The sequence below is a fragment of the Prionailurus viverrinus genome, chromosome C2 (genome assembly GCF_022837055.1).
Source record: "Prionailurus viverrinus isolate Anna chromosome C2, UM_Priviv_1.0, whole genome shotgun sequence".
NCBI classification, from domain to species: Eukaryota; Metazoa; Chordata; class Mammalia; order Carnivora; family Felidae; genus Prionailurus; species Prionailurus viverrinus.
In genome coordinates, this window is record NC_062569.1 from 48,542,765 (window position 1) to 48,565,653 (window position 22,889).

The following is a 22,889-nucleotide window of genomic DNA, read 5'->3' on the forward strand; positions in this document are numbered from 1 at the left end:
CGACTGGAAGCCAAAAGAAAGCTGGAGTAGCCATACTTATATCAGACAAACTAGACTTTAAATTAAAGGCTGTAACAAGAGATGAAGAAGGACATTATATAATAGTTACAGGGTCTATCCATCAGGAAGAGCTAACAATTATAAATGTCTATGTGCCAAATACCGGAGCCCCCAAATATATAAAACAATTACTCATAAACATAAGCAACCTTATTGATAAGAATGTGGTCATTGCAGGGGACTTTAACACCCCACTTACAGAAATGGATAGATCATCTAGACACACGGTCAATAAAGAAACAAGAGCCCTGAATGAGACATTGAATCAGATGGACTTGACAGATATATTTAGAACTCTGCATCCCAAAGCAACAGAATATACTTTCTTCTCGAGTGCACATGGAACATTCTCCAAGATAGGTCATATACTGGGTCACAAAACAGCCCTTCATAAGTTTACAAGAATTGAAATTATACCATGCATACTTTCAGACCACAATGCTATGAAGCTTGAAATCAACCACAGAAAAAAGTCTGGAAAACCTCCAAAAGCATGGAGGTTAAAGAACACCCTACTAACGAATGAGTGGGTCAACCAGGCAATTAGAGAAGAAATTAAAAAATATATGGAAACAAACGAAAATGAAAATACAACAATCCAAACCCTTTGGGACGCAGCGAAGGCAGTCCTGAGAGGAAAATACATTGCAATCCAGGCCTATCTCAAGAAACAAGAAAAATCCCAAATACAAAATCTAACAGCACACCTAAAGGAACTAGAAGCAGAACAGCAAAGGCAGCCTAAACCCAGCAGAAGAAGAGAAATAATAAAGATCAGAGCAGAAATAAACAATATAGAATCTAAAAAAACTGTAGAGCAGATCAACGAAACCAAGAGTTGGTTTTTTGAAAAAATAAACAAAATTGACAAACCTCTAGCCAGGCTTCTCAAAAAGAAAAGGGAGAGGACCCAAATAGATAAAATCATGAATGAAAATGGAATGATTACAACCAATCCCTCAGAGATACAAACAATTATCAGGGAATACTATGAAAAATTATATGCCAACAAATTGGACAACCTGGAAGAAATGGACAAATTCCTGAACACCCACACGCTTCCAAAACTCAATCAGGAGGAAATAGAAAGCTTGAACAGACCCATAACCAGCGAAGAAATTGAATCGGTTATCAAAAATCTCCTAACAAATAAGAGTCCAGGACCAGATGGCTTCCCAGGGGAGTTCTACCAGACGTTTAAAGCAGAGATAATACCTATCCTTCTCAAGCTAGTCCAAGAAATAGAAAGGGAAGGAAAACTTCCAGACTCATTCTATGAAGCCAGTATTACTTTGATTCCTAAACCAGACAGAGACCCAGTAAAAAAAGAGAACTACAGGCCAATATCCCTGATGAATATGGATGCAAAAATTCTCAATAAGATACTAGCAAATCGAATTCAACGGCATATAAAAAGAATTATTCACCATGATCAAGTGGGATTCATTCCTGGGATGCAGGGCTGGTTCAACATTCGCAAATCAATCAACGTGATACATCACATTAACAAAAAAAAAAGAGAAGAACCATATGATCCTGTCAATCGATGCAGAAAAGGCCTTTGACAAAATCCAGCACCCTTTCTTAATAAAAACCCTTGAGAAAGTCGGGATAGAAGGAACATACTTAAAGATCATAAAAGCCATTTATGAAAAGCCCACAGCTAACATCATCCTCAACGGGGAAAAACTGAGAGCTTTTTCCCTGAGATCAGGAACACGACAAGGATGCCCACTCTCACTGCTGCTGTTTAACATAGTGCTGGAAGTTCTAGCATCAGCAATCAGACAACAAAAGGAAATCAAAGGCATCAAAATTGGCAAAGACGAAGTCAAGCTTTCTCTTTTTGCAGATGACATGATATTATACATGGAAAATCCGGTAGACTCCACCAAAAGTCTGCTAGAACTGATACATGAATTCAGCAAAGTTGCAGGATACAAAATCAATGTACAGAAATCAGTTGCATTCTTATACACTAACAATGAAGCAACAGAAAGACAAATAAAGAAACTGATCCCATTCACAATTGCACCAAGAAGCATAAAATACCTAGGAATAAATCTAACCAAAGATGTAAAGGATCTGTATGCTGAAAACTATAGAAAGCTTATGAAGGTAATTGAAGAAGATTTAAAGAAATGGAAAGACATTCCCTGCTCATGGATTGGAAGAATAAATATTGTCAAAATGTCAATACTACCCAAAGCTATCTACACATTCAACGCAATCCCAATCAAAATTGCACCAGCATTCTTCTCGAAACTAGAACAAGCAATCCTAAAATTCATATGGAACCACAAAAGGCCCTGAATAGCCAAAGGAATTTTGAAGAAGAAGACCAAAGCAGGAGGCATCACAATCCCAGACTTTAGCCTCTACTACAAAGCTGTCATCATCAAGACAGCAGGGTATTGGCACAAAAACAGACACAAAGACCAATGGAATAGGATAGAAACTCCAGAACTAGACCCACAAACGTATGGCCAACTCATCTTTGACAAAGCAGGAAAGAACATCCAATGGAAAAAAGACAGCCTCTTTAACAAATGGTGCTGGGAGAACTGGACAGCAACATGCAGAAGGTTGAAACTAGACCACTTTCTCACACCATTCACAAAAATAAACTCAAAATGGATAAAGGACCTAAATGTGAGACAGGAAACCATCAAAACCTTAGAGGAGAAAGCAGGAAAAGACCTCTCTGACCTCAGCCGTAGCAATCTCTTACTCGACACATCCCCAAAGGCAAGGGAATTAAAAGCAAAAGTGAATTACTGGGACCTTATGAAGATAAAAAGCTTCTGCACAGCAAAGGAAACAACCAACAAAACTAAAAGGCAACCAACGGAATGGGAAAAGATATTCGCAAATGACATATCGGACAAGGGCTAGTATCCAAAATCTATAAAGAGCTCACCAAACTCCACACCTGAAAAACAAATAACCCAGTGAAGAAATGGGCAGAAAACATGAATAGACACTTCTCTAAAGAAGACATCCGGATGGCCAACAGGCACATGAAAAGATGTTCAGCGTCGCTCCTTATCAGGGAAATACAAATCAAAACCACACTCAGGTATCACCTCACGCCAGTCAGAGTGGCCAAAATGAACAAATCAGGAGACTATAGATGCTGGAGAGGATGTGGAGAAACGGGAACCCTCTTGCACTGTTGGTGGGAATGCAAATTGGTGCAGCCGCTCTGGAAAGCAGTGTGGAGGTTCCTCAGAAAATTAAAAATAGACCTACCCTATGACCCAGCAATAGCACTGCTAGGAATTTATCCAAGGGATACAGGAGCACTGTTGCATAGGGCCACTTGTACCCCAATGTTCATAGCAGCACTCTCAACAATAGCCAAATTATGGAAAGAGCCTAAATGTCCATCAACTGATGAATGGATAAAGAAATTGTGGTTTATATACACAATGGAATTCTACGTGGCAATGAGAAAAAATGAAATATGGCCTTTTGTAGCAACGTGGATGGAACTGGAGAGTGTGATGCTAAGTGAAATAAGCCATACAGAGAAAGACAGATACCATATGTTTTCACTCTTATGTGGATCCTGAGAAACTTAACAGGAACCCATGGGGGAGAGGAAGGAAAAAAAAAAAAAAAGAGGTTAGAATGGGAGAGAGCCAAAGCATAAGAGACTGTTAAAAACTGAGAACAAACTGAGGGTTGATGGGGGGGTGGGAGGGAGGAGAGGGTGGGTGATGGGTATTGAGGAGGGCACCTTTTGGGATGAGCACTGGGTGTTGTATGGAAACCAATTTGTCAATAAATTTCATATATATAAAAAAAAAATCTATGTTAATCAAGTGGTGATTAATTAAAATAGTACATGACTAATTAACAGTACTTAATTGATCAGCGTAAGAGAAAACAAAATCATGGTAGGATAGGAAAAATAATTTGAAACCTCTCAGAATATAATTCTGATGACACAGTCAACATGCATTACCATACTGGTACAGTTGAGAATCACTAGGTTGGATCACACAATGTTAGAACTGGAAGGGCCTCACAGATCATTTAGTCATTACTTTCAGACTGTGCTCTGCCAAGCCCTGGAGTTCACTGGTGGGTCCTCAAGGACAGCTCAGGAGAATGAGGGGAAGGCCAAGTAAGTAGGGGGTCCAGACTCCATGGCATCCCTCCAACACAGGAGTTCTTTTATTCATTTATCCAACAACTACTCGCTGAACACATACAATTTGTCAAATGTATGGCAGTGCTATCTATACAGGAACGAGAAAAATAATTAACCTTCTTGCAACTCACAATTGGATGTTTTATTGGTTAGGGCTCCATATAAAATTTCTTTTGAAAAGGGGCTCTGCTGTGATAGACAGGTAAAGAACATGGTGAAAACCCACTTCCTCATTTTGTAGACAAACGAAGATTCAGTGAATTACAAAATTAACTTAATCAAAAATATCAGAATAAAGACTAAAACTTACTTCCCCTAACACAAAACTCGGTGATCTATCCATATAGCATTGTACAGTCTAGAAGCAGTGGTTCCATGCAAGAGCTGAGACTACACGCAAGAATAGATCTCCTGGCCATTCCCATCATGGAGCTGTTACGTAAAAATGGTAAAAATACCCGTAGCCCAGCCTATTCATCAGGATGACTTTGCTTGCAAATAACTAAAATTCCATCTCAAACTGGATTAAACAATACAGGGAATTTATTGACTCACATAATTGATAAAGCTACAGTAGATTTTGTTTCAGAAGAAGCTTAATCCAGTGATAAAAACAACGTGACTGGAATATAGTTACTGCTCTCATTTCTTAGCAATATTTCCTTTGTGGTTGTTCCATTTCCAGCCGGCATTCTCCTTGAACTTTCAAGAAGGTCTCCAGGCTGTATGTTTTCAGTAGAAAAGAGAAAGTCTCTTTCCACGACTGGTATCCCAGAACATAGGGGTTTTTTCTCGGTTCTGATTGGCCTAGCTCAACAGTACTCAACCAGGCTAATATGCTGTCTTGCGGTGACCTGGAGCCACAACAATCCACACAGGTATGGGAAATTTGAAGTATTTTTAGAAAAGAGGGAGGAATGAATGGAAGGAAGCAACCAGCAAATAAATATACTACAGTGGCTATTCTAAGGTATTATATCTGAATCTACCAATGAGCTAATGAAAACAAAATGAGACATAAACTTCTAGAGTTTAATAAACATTCAAATGAGAATGTGCAAATATTAATAGTGGTAGGGTTTCAGGTTATATCTTTCTTACAATATTATATATTGTTTGAATTATTTACAAAGTAATATTTAAATATCTGGAGTGAAATACATGACAATGCATGTTTGAGTCTAGCATACCCAAAGGTACTTTGTTTGGTTATGCAATAGGTGGCAAATAAAAATTGTTGCCTTTTTAACAGCCTTGCCTCAGAAGTAAAATAAATTTGATCTATTTGCTCCTAAGTTCTGAATAACCACAAGCAAAATATGCTATTTTTTGCCTTAAAGTACAATTGATAGGGACATCTGACTGGATCAGTTGGAAGAGCATATGACTGTTTATCTCAGGTTTATGAGTTTAAGCCCCACATTGGGTTGTAAAGATTACTAAAAAAATAGGGGCATCTGGGTGGCTCAGTCGGTTAAGCATCCGACTTCAGCTCAGGTCATGATCTCACACTCCTTGAGTTCGAGCCCCGCGTCGGACTCTGTGCTGACAGCTCAGAGCCTGAAACCTGCTTTGGATTCTGTGTCTCCCTCTCTCTCTGCCCCGCCCCTGCTCATGCTCTGTCTCAAAAATAAATAAAAACATTTTTTTTAAAAAATATGTAAAAAAAAAAAAAAAAGGTAAAAAAAAGAGTACAATTGATAAAATGCTATGCTTGGAATGGATACTTAGTTATTGCTTCTCATTATATTCATATTTCAGGTTATATTTTTTCCAATATGTTGATTTGATATAAAAGTAATTTCTGGAGTGCTTGGGTGGCTCAGTTGGTTAAGCCTCCGACGCTTGATTTCCACTCAGGTCGTGATCTCATGGTTTATGAGTTCGAGTCCTGAGTCGGGCTCCGTGTTGACAGTGCAGAACCTGCTTGGGATTCTCTCTCTGCCCCTACCCTACCTTGATCGATCTCTCTCTCTCTCTCTCTCTCTCAAAATAAATAAACAAAAAAAACCAGTAATTTACTTTCATAAGCTAAAATTCAGCCTACACTGATTCCATGGACAGCACCTACCAGGTCTTCTTACTTCTGAAATTGTATCTGAAACCGTATAAATAGGTAGAAATTATTTTATATGTGTGTGTGCAATGATAAGTGATTTTTACATTTTATTTCCTCCATTTTACTTCTTATAAAATTAAGAGAAATATTTAAGCCAGTGTTGTGAATTTGCAGGAAAATTAGTATCTTTGGCTGTTGACATTTTTGTGAAGATACTTATAAGCAATGGAAATTATGTAGATAACCCATCCTCATTTTCCCTTGCCTCCTATCCAACCATTTTTTTTCTCATGGATTTATCTGTCTGGCATTGTCAGATAATGACTAAAAAGGTGCCTTTTATGATATTCCTGCCTGATGAATGGATGAATGACTAGTTAAACTGCAGAATATGGGAGTGTTTAGGGAGTGTGAGCACAGCCCATGGAAGAATGTACCCAGAAATGTTTGCTCACTACTTGGTAGACTCTGTGACAAAGATACAATAATAATAGTTAACACTGCAAACATAATGTGCTATACATGTCTTAACACATTTAAATCTTCACAACAACCTCATGAAGCATTATCCTAATTTCATGAATGACTATTTAACACAAAGAGGTTAAGTAATATTCCCACAGGATCATTTTAAACATCAGTCCTTATTCTCATCTATTTAGTATGATTCTCTCAGATTATAGGAAATTCGTTCTCAACCCTGCTCCTGATGAGATACATGAGATTTTTTTTTAATACTGATAATCCTGAAACAAAAAAGATATGATACCAGATGTTGGTGAGGATGTGGAGCAACTGGAATCCCCAGAGACTGCAGGTAGGAATATAAATTGCTACAACTACTTTAGGAAAAACAGTTTAATCTAGTAAACTACTTGGCATGTTGTAAGTAACAGCTAGATTGCCTTCATTGTTTTGGTTTTCAGTTATGTGATTTGTGGAGGATGTCTGGCTCTGAATAGCAATTTTGAACTATCAGATTCACTCCTGTAGCATCCTAAAGAAGTGAGCTTTTTAAACTTTATTTACTTATTTATTTTTTTATATTTATTTTGGAGAGAGAGAAAGAGTGCAAACGGGAGAGAGGACAGTGGGAGAGGGAGACACAGAATCCACAGCAGGCTCCAGCCTCTGAGCTATCAGCACAGAGCCTGACATGGGGTTCGAACTCATGGACTGCAAGATCATGACCTGAGCTGAAGTTGGACGCTTAACTGACTGAGCCACCCAGGTGCCCCAGGAAGTGGGCTTTTAATCCTCCTACTATTTACAGAGGTTTAACACTCACTCTCTCGATCCAACTTAACTTCCTCCCAATCCTCCCTGCTTTCATCTCAAAACTAATTTCCTGTTTACTGCCCTAAACTCCTCCAGACAGGAAGCTCAGCCCCACTGCGACTTCCCTTTCCTCCTTAACTATTACTTGTGCTTCCTACTTAACTATTACTTGTAACTATCGTTCCTGGTAAACATTCCTCTTATTCCCACCACCTTGGCACAACACCTACATGGGCCATGTTTACCTGGGATAAATGTACCCCTGGCAGTGGGACTGAAATATCAGTTTGTCAGTCCCATGGTTTCAGATTTGCCTTCTCAGAACTCAATTGCAGGAAAGATAGCTAAGTCTCACACTACTTTCTTGGTATTGCCTCTCCAATGACAAGAATCATCTGCCATGCTTTTTATGAAAGCTGGATATTCAGCCTATTTATTTTGTGTCTAGCACAATCTCTGGCCAACACAAATTACTCAAAAGTTTGTAAAACTACATTAAACACCATAGTTTCTCATCAGAATCATACATAAAGTCAATTTCTTATGCTTTCTCACAAATGATCTGCTGCTTTTACATGAAATATCCTATATGGTGTATATAAATACAAATTCGTTTGAAGCAGTTTCTCAATTTTAATAAGTATCATGAAAGTGTCAAATAGAAAATTAAGCAGTAAATAAACAGGGTTTTATAGGAGCATACTGAAAGTAGCACAGGAATTTTCTATTTAACAAAAGAAAAAATAAAATAAAAAAGCCTTATAATGTAGGTAACGATATCCTCAAGCTATTTACTTTTTAAACTTGTCCCCAATAGTTACAGAAAAAAGAAGAGGAAAAAACAGGAGTGTTTATCTTACGATGTCATTGTAAAGCATTACATCACAATTAAGATGATAAATACACAGTAAAAGAAACTTTTTAAAAAATCTTTAGAACACACAAAAACCAAGCACACATTGCTGATACAAAGCATTTGTTGATGGACTCCTGACACCATCCCTGAGTTCTTTGATGTCCTAAATAAAACTTGTGTATAAAACCCACCTTCATATGTGCTAGACTCAGGACCTGCTAAAGGGATTTGCTCTTCTGTATGGTTCACTTTAGGATTCTCAGACTCCTAGAATCTCTATTTCAACAAACTGTTCAGCATATTGTAGAATAAATGGGTTTCTTTTGTGATCTTATATATATCAAAAAAGAAATATACATAATATCTACCAAGCATAAAGTATATTGGTTAATACTACTTTGGTTGTGAGTAAATCTAATTCAGTGGGACTGAACTCAATCCCAGTGGGACTGAACTCCTGCTGCCTACAATGACAGATGGCTTATTAGCACAACTTTTATTCGTTCTTTTCCTTTCTCTAGTCACTTGCCTACTCCCTTGCTTGGATGCCTAAGTTCACATCCCAAATAAACCACCTCCCCTCAAGTTCTTATGTCATGGTCAGCTTTCAGGGAATCCATAGGTAGACAACCAGTTATCTACCAATTTGCCAAACAATAATTGTACGAGATACTGGGAACATAACAGTAAACAAGATAGGTATAGTCTCTCTGGAAGAGGACAGCAAAGAAATTTAACTTCTAACTGTAACTGTCACTGTATTATTCTCATGTGCATTCTCGGTGCCAATTTAAATAAAGAATCATCACATAGATTTGTTTCACTTATCGGTAGAGATATCGGCTACAAAGGAAATTTATTTTTAAGTAGTCAATTAATATATTTGTATGCAATTATGTTTTCCTTTGTCCTACATTATAAAACCAAAATTAGCTGCTACTCAAAAACTTTGTCCCCAATTGCTAGAAAAGATCAATTTCAGGAGTGCTATAAATGGACTCAGGCCCAGGCTATTTCTTAGCCCATCTTCTTCCCATCAAATTTGTTGCCATCTACAGGTTCAACTTTCACTCTAAATTCTAGAAACAATCCTAACTTTCAATAAAAGACTTTTTTTTTTAATTTTACTTCTATTATTTACTTTTGAGAAAGAGAGAGTGAGAGAGAGCATGAGAGCACACGGAAGTGGGGGGAGGGCAGAGACAGAAGGAGAGAGAGAATCCCAAGCAGGCTCCACACCGTCAGCATGGAGCCCAACACAGGGCTCCATCTCAAGAACCATGAGATCATGACCTGAGCCAAAATCAAGAGTCAGATGCTCAACTGACTGAGTGACCCAGGCACCCCACAATAAAAGACATTTAAATAGTTCTTGCCCAGTACTTTGGGATTCAAAATCGGGTCACCTCTAACCTCAAGTCATAAGAAGCATTTGGTCTTATTGCTGAGGCTTGGTGTCCACCATGAATCATCTTCTAACAACTGGGCTTTTTCTTTATTCCTGGTCAGCATCTAATGTGTCAAGTATCAATCACAGGTGAAAGAATCCCCACCCCAGATAACTGCAACAATAAAGGAATGCATTGGTCTAAGCAACTAAAAGGTCCAAGGGTAATGTTGTCTTTAGGCATCAAAAGATTTGAAGTTTACTGTATCCTTAGGGCTTCGTCTTCATTTCCCTGCCAATTTCCAGTTTTGCCCATCTGTTTGGATCAGATCTTTCTTCAGTATGGCTCCCCTCATGATACTAGAATGTGTGGCAATGGTGCCAAAGAGAGAAGAGTGGATCTGTGTTCTAGCAGTCTCAGTAGAAGTTCACTATGTCTGATCCAGCTTATGTCATGGATAATATTCCACTGGCTTAAACCATTCAGGGCTCACCCCAGGATCAGTCAGATAAGATCAATTCCATGCTTACCATCTGGCTGGTTTCTCAAAGGAAAACTGCGTTGGGGGAAAAAAGAGAATGGAGGCTAGGCCTCCATTCACTTAAGTGAAATTTGAATGCCACTGAATAATCTTTCAGGTTCCTTCCAAATGAGACAAGATTTAGAAAAGGTTTAAATAATTTATGCATGGCTCATCTGTTTAAGTCCTTATTTCTCAAGCATTTGAGAACAGCTTGTTCTTTTTTTTTTTTTTTTATCATCTTAAACATCTCATCTGGAGACTCATTTCTACCAGTAAGCTCCTTTAAAATCCTTTCACCCTCTTTTCAATGGTTCAAAACCCAATTCTACCCTATGTCACGTCTAGTTTACCATAAACTACTAATTAGCCAGAGTCAAAATTACCAACATGTGATGGTACCAGGAACTAATTCGGTGAGTGGCTAAAGCACATTAGGTGGTTTCCCAGTCCCAAAGATGATTTCTCCCCATCAAGGTAAGTATTTCCTTCTAATATGCCTCTGTCTTAGATCTTTTATCAAAAAAAAAGAAATATAAATAGAATTTAAAACACTATAGTAACTGACTTAAAACAATGTGATTCTTCCATTTCAGATTCTCCACATTGTTCACATTAGTGATTGAGAAAATGTTAATTAAACGAATTTAGCAAGTTTGCGATTACACATCTATTTGGGCTTCATTTTAATGGGATATACCTCTATCAAGAACAAAATATTGTCTTTTTCATAATAACAAAATTAAAACAGATTTTCAGATTTCAAAAAGATCTTGGTGGCTCAGTCATTTGAGCATCTGACTCTTGACTCTTGATTTCGGTAAAGGTCATCATCTTGTGGTTCCTGGAATTAAGCCCCATGCTGGTGGGCTCCATGCTGATAGCATAGAGCCTGCTTGGGATTCTCTCTCCCTCTCTCTCTGCCCCTCCCCCACTCACATGTGCACTCTCTAAATAAATAAATAAAGTTTTTAAAAATCTTAAAAATTTTCAAATGCAACCATATCTCTGAACTATTTGCAAGGGCATTTCTAATACATTTAATTGTTTCACTGCTGCATATGCATATAAAAGTTCTCTATTATTCCAAAAGATAAAATCTGTGTCTCTTACTAAAGGCAGTTTTATCTGATGATCAAAGGCCCACCATATTTTCCAAGTGTGAGAAGCAAATAAGAGAATAAATATGTCAATCCCCTTTAATGTTGGCTGAACAAGCACTCTTATAATTTTGAAACATTTTTTCCTGGCAGATGATGAAGTTATTTTCTAAGAAAATAAAATATTTCACTGTTTGACTTTTTCTGGTTGCCCATTTTTACTACTGAGTGTAAACATTAATGCATTTATTGTTTTCCATGGCATGAAGCTGAATAATGTACAGAATTACTATATGTTTCTGTAAATTTCAGTATTTGCTTTAACCACTTTGAATGATAAAGCAAATACTAAAAAAAATGTGTGTGATCTTCTTAGGTTTTGGGGTTTGGGTGTTTTTTTTTTTAAAAAAGGAGGTGGTGTATCACCTCCTCCAAGAAGTTTATTGGGTACAGGCTTTCTTAGTTACCATACTTCTGTGCTCTCATAATATTTGGACACACCTCCATCATTGAATTTATCACATGGTATTATAATTATATGCTCATGTGTCTGTCTCCCATCTAAGTTATAAGGGAAGGACCACTTTCCTGATACCTGAGTCAATGAGGTACTATTAATACTGAGTTTACAGATCTCAATAAGACATGGTTTCTGTACTCTAGGAAGTCACAGCCTTATAATCTGGCTTCTATGCCCTCCCCAGTCCTCAGAAAGATTGCAAATTAACAACCATGGCTTTCAAGAGGCCGTTAGGTATGTTTTCTTTGATATAACATCTTAGAAACTTTTGAACCTCCTTTAAAATGTGGATGATTTCATACAAATCTCAGGATTTCAGCTACCTTTCAAATATCAGAAGACCTGGCAGCATCTGGCCTGATTTCTCATATGGCATTAACCAACTGCTGCTGAGAAATGGTTATTCCTTTACACAGGGCATATGGTCTCCAGTTTCCCTCAATCCCTACTGCTCCCTATTATTCCCTGATTTCAAAACTGAGAATTAGCTGCCATTTATACTTGCACTGATACTCTTCTGGTATAGAAATATTCTTCTATGCCTATGTGGTTTAAAAAAAAACAAACAAACAAAAAAGGCAAAGACAGGTCTAGAGGACCACATGATTTTTAAAAATATATAACAATCTGCTTTATTTATCTGCTCACCTGAACTATTTCAATAGTCTTCTGATTAATTCATTCAATACACTCTACTGTGTGTTCCTGGGTCTAACTGGTCTCCTCACCTCCACTTTCTCCCTGATTCTAACCCATCCTATATACACTTAAGGTATCATTACTCGTTTGCAAAACCTTTGGTGGTGGTAGTAGCAGTAGTAGGAGTAGGAGAATAACAACCATAGTTAATGTCTACCAATACTAATGCTAACTAGCTATCCTTCCCTGTTCTATGTATTTTACTTACATTAACATTTAATTCTCATGTCAACCATGTTAACTAGGTAGTATTACTACCATCTCTGCATAGCCTCTAGCCAATTCCACACACACACAACTCATTAGCACCTCACTTCAGGCCTATACCATCCATCTCTCTTCTGCCTGAGGCTTCCTTGTAGTAGCTGATACTGTGAACCCCCTAAGCAAACATGTGGCAACTCAGAGGAGAAGAGCATCAATATCCCATCAGGCATACCTTTGACATTTAGGAAATAGGAGTCAGGGGATAAATTCCTCCCCTTCCAACTTAGAGAAATCATTGTTATTGAATATCAAGTGGCGGACAGCTCAATACCACATCCTCAATGTGTCCTTCTCCTCTCCTGTCTCTCTTTTCTCTCTCGTGTCTACCCCTTAAGGCTAGATGGGCCCCAGGCTCTGCTTTCTCAGGAACCCAGACAGAGACGATTTTATACTTCCTTTTTTTTTTTAAGCTTAAATTGATATTGCCTTCAAAGACCACCTCATGATCTTGCTCCCCCCCGTCCCTCTTTCTCATCTCTGCCGTAATTGGCATATCAGTATTAGCTTCATTTTCTCTCCTATGGTCCAGCTTCTTCCACGTGGTGAGGAACATGATGTTTCACAATTCCCAGTACACATTTCCCACAGCTCCTACACACCCAGTGTGACTGTTTCTTCTTAAAATTCCTTTTGAGAATTCTCAAAAGAGGACTCTACGGGGCGCCTGGGTGGCGCAGTCGGTTAAGTCCGACTTCAGCCAGGTCACGATCTCGCGGTCCGGGAGTTCGAGCCTGGCGTCAGGCTCTGGGCTGGGTGGCTCAGAGCCTGGAGCCTGTTTCCGATTCTGTGTCTCCCTCTCTCTCTGCCCCTCCCCCGTTCATGCTCTGTCTCTCTGTGTCCCAAAAATAAATAAACGTTGAAAAAAAAAATTAAAAAAAAAAAAAGAGGACTCTAGCTGACCTTACTTAGGATGGGTCAGGAGAAGGGGAGGGCAGGCCATAGAGCACTGACACCAAGGGGAAACTTCACAGGGCAGGATGACGCTATGAACAAAGTCCCTAAGGCTCAGCCCCAAGGTCACTACCTGCACAAGCCTCCTCTGATATGAAAGAAAGACACTGTGTGGTAGTTAAAAGAGACCCACAGAAGTGTGCCAGAGGTCCCCTAGGATCTGTCTCTTGCTTCAACCGTATTCGGATGGAACAGACCCAGGGATGCCCCTTTTTCCAGCCTCCCACTACCCTGCAACCTCTTTTCCAGTCGCAGCCTTCGAAACCATCTTCTCAGCCATCCTCGACCCCTCGGGACCGGCCAACGCCGGATTTTGCGCTTAGCTCCTCACTGCCCTTGGGCCACGGGCTCCCAGATTCACCAGAATCATTCCGCCGAGATGGAGTCTCGACAACCGACCGCCTGGTCAGCGCACCACGGTGGCCCCTCCACCTACCTCTCCCTGGGCCTCGGTTCACTGCGAAGGTGCAACTGGAACACGAGGGCCACTTCTTCCATCAGTGGGCTGAGGAGGAGCTGGGAGGGCCACGCGTCCCTCCAAGATGCAGAACCGGCGCGGAGCCTCGCCCTCTTCCTGGACGTGCAGTTGTCCCAAGGCCCTGGGCCCGAACCCCGGATGCCGGGGAACCGCGTGGCTCTGGAGAAGAGCCCGAAGCAGGCCCTTCTGGAGCTGCGTGCTCCGGGCTCCTCCCGCGCAGACCCCAGCTCTGGGACTTCCTGGAGAGCCACTTCCTGCGTGGGGAGGCGAAACTCCTCAAGGAGATAGCGACCACCTGAGTAGTTGCGCGGACTGCCGCCAGGCAGCTAAACGAGTGTCTCTTTGAAAGGCTCCCCCTCAAGCACCACTAGGAGTCTCCGGAGCCCAGAAGCCTTCGCGGGGCCCTGACAACCGCCTAGGGCCAGACCATCTACCTGAGCCTCTCCCTGCAGCCATGAGGCAGCTTTTTCTTTTTAACCACCCTGGAGCCCTCCTCCCAGCCATGAACCAAATGCAAGCAATAAAGCTTTTTGCAGCAAAAAGAGAGCTAGCGAGCCCCAGAGCCCCATACATCTAGCCCAAAGTGACAGCTCTGATTTCTACACTCGCACACCCTTCTGAGCCTCAGTTCCAACACCTGTGAGGTAGAATCGAATAATAATGCCCATCTTTGTGAGAGAAATGATTTTGTAAATGCCTAGCATGTAATAGGCATTCAGTAAATGCCATGAGACAAAATATCTCCCTCTAATATATTTACGCAACATAATAAATCTGTATCACTAGATATCTTTGTCACCGTTTTCTGGTTTATCTCCTTTATTTGATCAAAGATTTTCTAAGAGCAAGGAGTATCTTATTCCTCTTCTTAACTGTGTTAGTCCTGGTACATTCCAGCACATTCGAGTCAAAGAATAAACATTTTTTCAAAGAGTAACTTCAACTGTGCTCAATAAAATGATCTGGTTTTTATTTGTGGATTTTTACCACTTTTTGAAAATGATTAGTTCTTCCACAGATTCAGGCAGTTAAGCCTTTTCCCAACTTTTATTAGGAAAAACTTTTCCTTCCTCTCTCAAAATGTACCAAATGCTCTTTGTGTAGAAGGGACTGTTGGAAGTACTAAGAATTAAAAAATGAATAAAACCATCTCTGCCCTCAAGGAGTTGAATATTAACTTGTTGATGTAGTTATTTAACTTTCAGATGTATATTTCTATATAGTTAATTCCACATGTTGCTCATATGTAGAAAAAATAAACATCTTTAAAGTTGGCTCCTTCCCTATTCCATGTTGCCTTCAAATCCACGCCTATGATGCAACTGGAAACTGTTCATGTGTATTTGATTACATGAAAATAGCTTATGTATTTCCTTCTATTAATTACAGTGACTCTAAAATTTATAAACCATTTCCTTCCCCATCCCATTTGCCACATTCTCACAATATTAGTTACACATCCTTGATTTAACATAGCACAGAAATATTTGAGATGTAAAACTATGAGGCTTTAGTCACAATAATTTTCAGAGTTTCATGTATGACACTTCTCATTTCTCAAAATAAAAAAAAAAAAGGTTTGTTTATAGGAACAATGTAAAGAATTCATGTTCTATGTAAGGAATGACAAAGCTTAGCTTTCTCTCAAACTAAAAGAAACAGATTATTCTGTTATAGCCGAACTCACCCTTTAAGTTTTAAACCATGTTTTCTTTGATGATTGCAGTGAATCCACTGCAATTAGCCAGTTTTGTGTAGTTGAAGGCACTGGATGAAATAAAGAATCCCCCCCACTCTGAACACGGTTAGCCAAATGAGCCTCACTTTGCTCCCAAAATGTAGTCTGCTCAAAGCTGGGAACACCAAGCCATTTTCTTTCCTCTTCTTCTTTCAAAATTTCTTCTTCTTCTTTCTTCTTTCTTTCTCTTCTCTTATATCAGAACAATCCTTTGTCATTTTTAATGAACAGAATCATTCCAAACATCTGGTCTGGACATCACTGGCCTCCCCTGGACCTCAGTCAACTGCAAAGGTTCCCACCTAGAAGCATATACCTACAGAGCTGGAAAAAGTAGTAAAGATCAAGAAATCTAGGGCCTTCATTTTGCAGAGGAGAACGCAGCTCTGGTGAGATCAACGTTGACATGAATGGAGTTACTGCCCAAGTGTACATGTAAATTCGTGAGGGAGCCTAAATGAATGACCACATTCCTATTTGGGGAGAATGTCCAACTAACCTGTAAGAGCCAGCTCTCTTTGTTTCCCTGTTACTCCTTACCCAAGGCAAAATTCTGAAATGAAAAAAACATGTCTTGGGGGCTTGGTCCTGCTCTTCCTGGAGTGTTTTCACACAGCCCCACACCCAAGCAGCCCTGCTTTTCCAGGTGCACAAAGATTCACATTCTTTCTTTTCCACCATCAGAACACCTTTCTCTTCTCACCTTCCTAGCCATATTGCTTAAACCAATCCATCCTTCACTGCACATCATTGGTTTAATCCTTGCAGAAGGGCTTGCGTGTTACAAGAGTTTTGTTAACCCTGAGGAACAGCTCTAATGGTAGCACCAGGACAAGTTCAGGGTCTGGGCTTGGCAGCAGCTTTCAAGCTTCTGTAAAATGAATTTTAGCTGGTGGCTGCTCCAGAATTTTTATGCAGGAAGCACTCAAAGGAGTCATTCTGGTTGGAAGAGGGTATCGAGGGACTTTTTGTGAACCTGTATTTGCCTAACAAACCCACTGTTTTTGCAAAGATTTTCCAGAAAATTTATTTACAGTGGCTTTGGAGACAGTGGTGGAAATCAGGCCAAGCCACCCCTTGAATATATCAGCTGATCACAGTATTTTTCAAAATTGGTAGTATTTGGTCATAGGAGATGGTCTAAAATCTTATCTCAATTTCTCACAAATTCCTGCCTTCCCAATGCTGGTCATAGTTGTCTTATCCTTTCCTGAAGTAAAAAACAGTCAGCATAAGCCATGAGCACTGCCATGAAATTACTCTATGTACTTTTAAAAGCAGTTTTAACAGAAGTAAAGAATAGGGCCAGTTTATGAAGAACTGGCTCAACCATTTTCCATTTTATGAATTGATTAGAAAAACAGAAATTTAATATTATAACTTAAACATATTTGCACACTTTGAAAGAAGAGAGTGAAAGGTATTGTTTAATGTATCAGATTGGAGATCTGATACCACCTCAGGGTTCTGCCCAATTTCACCCTGACATATATGGCCTACAGTGTCAGATAAATAGGGGAAGATACTTTGGAGCAGTGGATCAATCCACACTTTGCAGAAAGTAATCATACATCTCAAAACAGCCAAACTGAAGTCAATTGCTGTCGCCAGGCCTTAGATACCTGGAGCAGATTATAAATTCCTTGAAGCCTGTACTGGATCTTATCACATTATCTTTTTCTCTCTGCTTTGCATCTAAATCCCAGCATAAAATAGGTGCTTAATAAATATTTCCTAAGTGGAAAAATAAAACAGAGTTCTAAACTTAGTTTATTATCAACTTTTCTAAACGTGTATCATAGCAGATAAGTCATTTATCTCATCCATATCTCAATTGGCCCAGGTAATTATAAGACTATACTTACCATTTAAACATATGCTCCATTTGCCTTTAATGATTACATAGCTTTTTAAAAATTTTTTTTAAATGTTTTATTTATTTTTGAGACAGAAAGAGACAGAGCATGAGCAGGGGAGGGGCAGAGATAGAGGGAGACACAGAATCCGAAGCAGGCTCCAGGTTCCGAGCTGTCAGCACAGAACCCAACGAGGGGCTCGAACTCACAAACCCTGAGATCATGACCTGAGCTGAAGTCAGATGCTTAACCGACTGAGCCACCCAGGCGCCCCTGATTACATAACTTTTAGATAATTTCCTGTACTATTTTTTTCACAAAAGGAATAAAAAATTAAAAGAAAAAGGAAAATTATGATAAAGAAGGAAAATGCTTACATTTACGTTTTAGGAAAAATAAGATAATTATGGTTTTATATTTAAGCTTTTCATAGGTCACAAGTTCCTCAAGACTTATGTACATTTTTCCATATTTTATTAAAATGTATTTTAGGTAACACTGGATATCAGTTAATAAGTCAGCAATTTAAAATAGTCATTAAGCCCTCTCTGGAGCTCCATTGCCCAGTGACATTCTGAATGGTCTTGTAAAAACAACTTGTTCCTCATAGTTTGTAAACTTGATTTGATGGGTGTACAGCAATATCTCACCTGCCCAATCTCCAGTCCAAATCCTAAGTTTGTACTCATAGCTTTCTTCTAGAAGAAAAGAGCTAGTACTTGTCTAGCTTTACTATGCTACCCTTCCCCCACCTCAAGCTGTTACTCTGGCTTCTGTTCCCCCTTAATTATTTTCCCTGCCTTTGGGCGGGGTGGAGAGGGGCAGAGGGAGAAAGAGAGAGAATCTTAAGCAGACTCCACCCAGTACAGAGCCTGACATGGGGCTGGATCCCACAACCTTGGGATCATGACCTGAGTGGAAATCAAGTCAGATGCTCAACCAACTAACTGAGCCACCCAGGCACCCTCTCCCCACTTAATTCTTAAATCCTTTTCAAAGACTTTCTTTTTGAAAGTCCCATTTCTTAATTCTTCATTACCACTAGGACCACTTTGGGTCCCTCTTGCTGGGCTGACGATTGGCATGGAGAATTACAATGGCTGAGGATTTTCTATCCAGAGTAGGAAGTATCTTGATTATCTTCATCCCCCTCAAGGTCATGATACACTGACAATCATCATCCTGCGCAACTAGACTTTTTCCAAAACTCATGAACTTCTCATTGCAGAACTGAATAGTCAGAAGCATTAGCTCTAGAGTCAGACTGTTGGGTTCAAATCCTGATTTACCACTTAGTCACCTATGACCTTGGGCAAATTAGCCTCTATGGGACTTTGTTTCTTACGTGGGGATAATGATAAAAATAATTTTGCTGTCAAAATTATTTTAAAGATTAAATGAGATTATATACATGAAGTGTTTAGAACATAGTGCACAAAATAAGCTCCTAAACCTATCTATTGTTGTTACAAACTCTGTGGGAGAGTTACAGATTGACAAGATTTACAAATGGAAGAAACTGGAAACTCATATAGCCCAGGGCTAAAAATATCCTGATGTTTACAGGGTCCAGACAGGCAATATGATTGATGTGATTGAAGCAAACGTATAGGATCGGGGAGGGGTTGGGAAGGCAAGACTGTGGTGGTCTCACTGGAGGGAGAGCTGCTACTCAGGACAAAGCACATTACCTTTCTATGAGATCAGGAGCCTAGTCTTACCAGTTCTTCCAGTTTTTCAAGAAAAGCTAGAAATACAGATTTGTGTATAATCCCAATGTTCAGATGTTGACAGTCAATTCAAATTTTAAAAAATTTTTTTAATGTTTATTTATTTTTGAGAGAGAGAGGGAGAGAGAAAGCATGAGCGGGGGAGGGGCAGAGAGAGACAGGGAGACACAGAATCTGAAGCAGGGTCCAAGCTGTCAGCACAGAGCCCTATGCAGTGCTCAAACTCATGAACTGTGAGATCATAACCTGAACTGAAGTCGGACACCTAACGGACTGAGCCACCCAGGCACCCCAGACAGTTAATTCAAATTTTTATACAATGCTTTGTTGTTGTTGTTGTTGTTGTTTTTAAATACAATAATACATAGTAGCTTCTACTTTATTTTATTTTATTTTTATTGTTTATTTATTTTTGAAAGGGAGAGAGATATATAGAGAGAGAGACAGAGCGTGAGCAGGGAGGGGCAGAGAAAGAGGGAGACACAGAATCCAAAGCAGGCTCCAGGCTCTGAGCTGTCAGCACTGAGCCCAACATGGGGCTCGAACCCACGAACCGTGAGATCATGACCTGAGCTGAAGCCGGACGCTTAACCAACCATAGTAGCTTCTACTTTAGAGCCTCTAATCCAATCTCATCACATTTCATTTGAAAATGTAACAAACAGGATTGAGAAGAAAAATGTCATGTCAAAGGTACACACATCTAGTGAGTAGCAAAACTCTAACAAAGCTCACATCCAGGAAAGTCTGACATCCCTTCCAATGATGCTTGATCTTCCTTACATCTATTTCTAATCTGTCCCTAAATGCTGTTATTCTCTACTTTCCAGTCCACTCTCATGGCTACCATGATTTCTGGGCCCCCATTGCCTCATAATCTCCTCATTAAAGTCTCCCCTAATCTGAACCACCCTGCATGTTTGCTAAAATCACACTGACCTTGTTGCTATTTGATCACATCCCTGCTCTACATCGTTCAAAAGTTCTTTATCGCCCGCTGCATCAGAGCCAAGTGCACTGGCCTATAATTCAGTCATCCAGACTTAGATTGATTTCCTTTTACTGGTCAGCTTCCTGGTTCCTCCATAGACAAGCTGTGTTGCCTTGGGTGAATTAGTCACTTTACCTCAGCATTTCTCTAAACAAGATGAAAATAATGGGAGAGTATAATAGTAGCACTAACCTCACAACGTTGTTACAGGTATTAAATGAGTTAGCCCCCATAAAGTGCTTCACATAGAGCAAGCACTCTAAAATGCATGTACCTCTGTTATCTCTGCTACCAGATTCTAAGTATCTTTAGGGCAGAATCTATGTCTAATTGATATACATTCTTCCCACCCAAATATTAAGCACAAACTATGTACCATTAAATATTTATTCACAGAGTGAATGAATATAAATAAATGTAGAATATGTACAATCAGATAAACATGTCCATGTGCCAGAAATGAAAAGTCGTGAGTGGATTCAAGGTTCTGTTGGATTCCAGGGTCAGAAGCAGGCAGTGACTGTGGGGAGTTTGTCTCCTGATAGGGAATGGTGACTTAAAAATTTTCATTTAAGTGATAAGTTGGGGATGCAGCCCGCAGAGCCAGACTCACTGCTTGAATAAGTGCCATGGATGGGGTCTCTTTACTTGTAAAAGGAGGCTTAAAAAAGTTTCCTGCTGCCTAAGATTATAGCTTAGCTGGGACCAGAGAGACGAGAGAACACAGGCACAGCCTTATGGTTGGGAACTAAAGCAAGCCACTGGCTCTTTCTGTGGCTAGACCTCTGGTATTCTTTTTTTTTTTTTTTTTTTTTTTTTTTTAATGTTTGTTTATTCTTGAGACAGAGAGACAGAGCATGAGCGGGGCAGAGGCAGAGAGAGAGGGAGACACAGAATCAGAAGCAGGCTCCAGGCTCCGAGCTGTCAGCACAGAGCCCAAGGCGGGGCTCCAACTCACAAGCCGTGAGATCATGACCTGAGCCAAAGTAGGACGTCTAACCGCCTAACTGAGCCACCCGGGCGCCGCAGACCTCTGGTATTCTTAATAGCACTGAAGAATAGGAGTCCCAAATCACCATCATAAAGCCTAGCTCTGGATCAGGGGCACAGGGAAACCACCGGAAGCTTGAAACAGAAGCATGCCATCATCTGATCCATATCTGAAGACTTTGTCTTTTGTTTTCAGAAGTTTAATTATGATGTGTCTTTGAGTAGGTTTCTTTGCATTTATCCTATTGAAGTTTGACTCACCTTCTTGAATCATTTTTACATCTTTTGCCAACTTTGGAAAGTTTTCAGCCTTTATTTCTTCAGATACTTTTCAGTCCCACTCTCTTTCATCTCCTTTTAGCACTCCAGTGATATAAATATTAGCTCTTTTGTTATTATCCCACAGGTCTGTGAGACTCTGTTCACTAATTCTTTTCAGTCTGTTTTCTTTCTGGTGTTCAAACTGGGTAAGTTCTACTAACTGTCCTCAATTTCACTGATTTTATCCTCTGCCTTCTCCAATTTACTATTGAGCCTTTTTACTTTAGTTATTGTATTTTTCCATCAATGATTTCCATCTGGTTGTTTCTTAGGACATATTTCTCTGCTGATATTTTCCATTTTTCATTTGTTTCAAGAGAACTTGGTATTGTTTAAGACACTTTTATGACGGCTGCTTAAAAATCTGTGTCAGATCATTCCGAAATCTATGTCCAACATCTTAGTGTATGCCTCTGTTAATATTCTTTTCTCATTCAAGTTGTGATTTGTTGGTGTGACAAGTGATTTTCATTTTCAATTATATCCTAGATATTTTAGATATTATATTATGAGACTCAGAATCCTATTTAATCTTCTTTTACAGCCAGCAGTCACCCTGTTGAGATATAGTGCAATGGCTGAGTGGCTATGCGTGCTTAGCTTTCTAATGAGCCCTGCCAACAGCACCCCAACAAAAGTGGGGCACCCACTTATACTACCTTGTTGCAGATGGGGAGGTAGAAAATCAGCTCCCCTATCAGCCCCATTGACACCTTCCCAGTGAAATCAGGGTACCAACTAGCTTTGTTTCATTGTATCTGAATGGGAGTGTAAGCTTAGCTCCTGTTGGGCCCTGTTGACATGCAGAGAGGAAGAAAACTGAAGATTGAGTCACACAGCTTTGTGCTACAGCATCTGGGCAGAGGCTTGGCCCCCAACTAAGCCTTGCTGATACTCAGGGGTGGGAGATAATGAAGTACTGACTCAT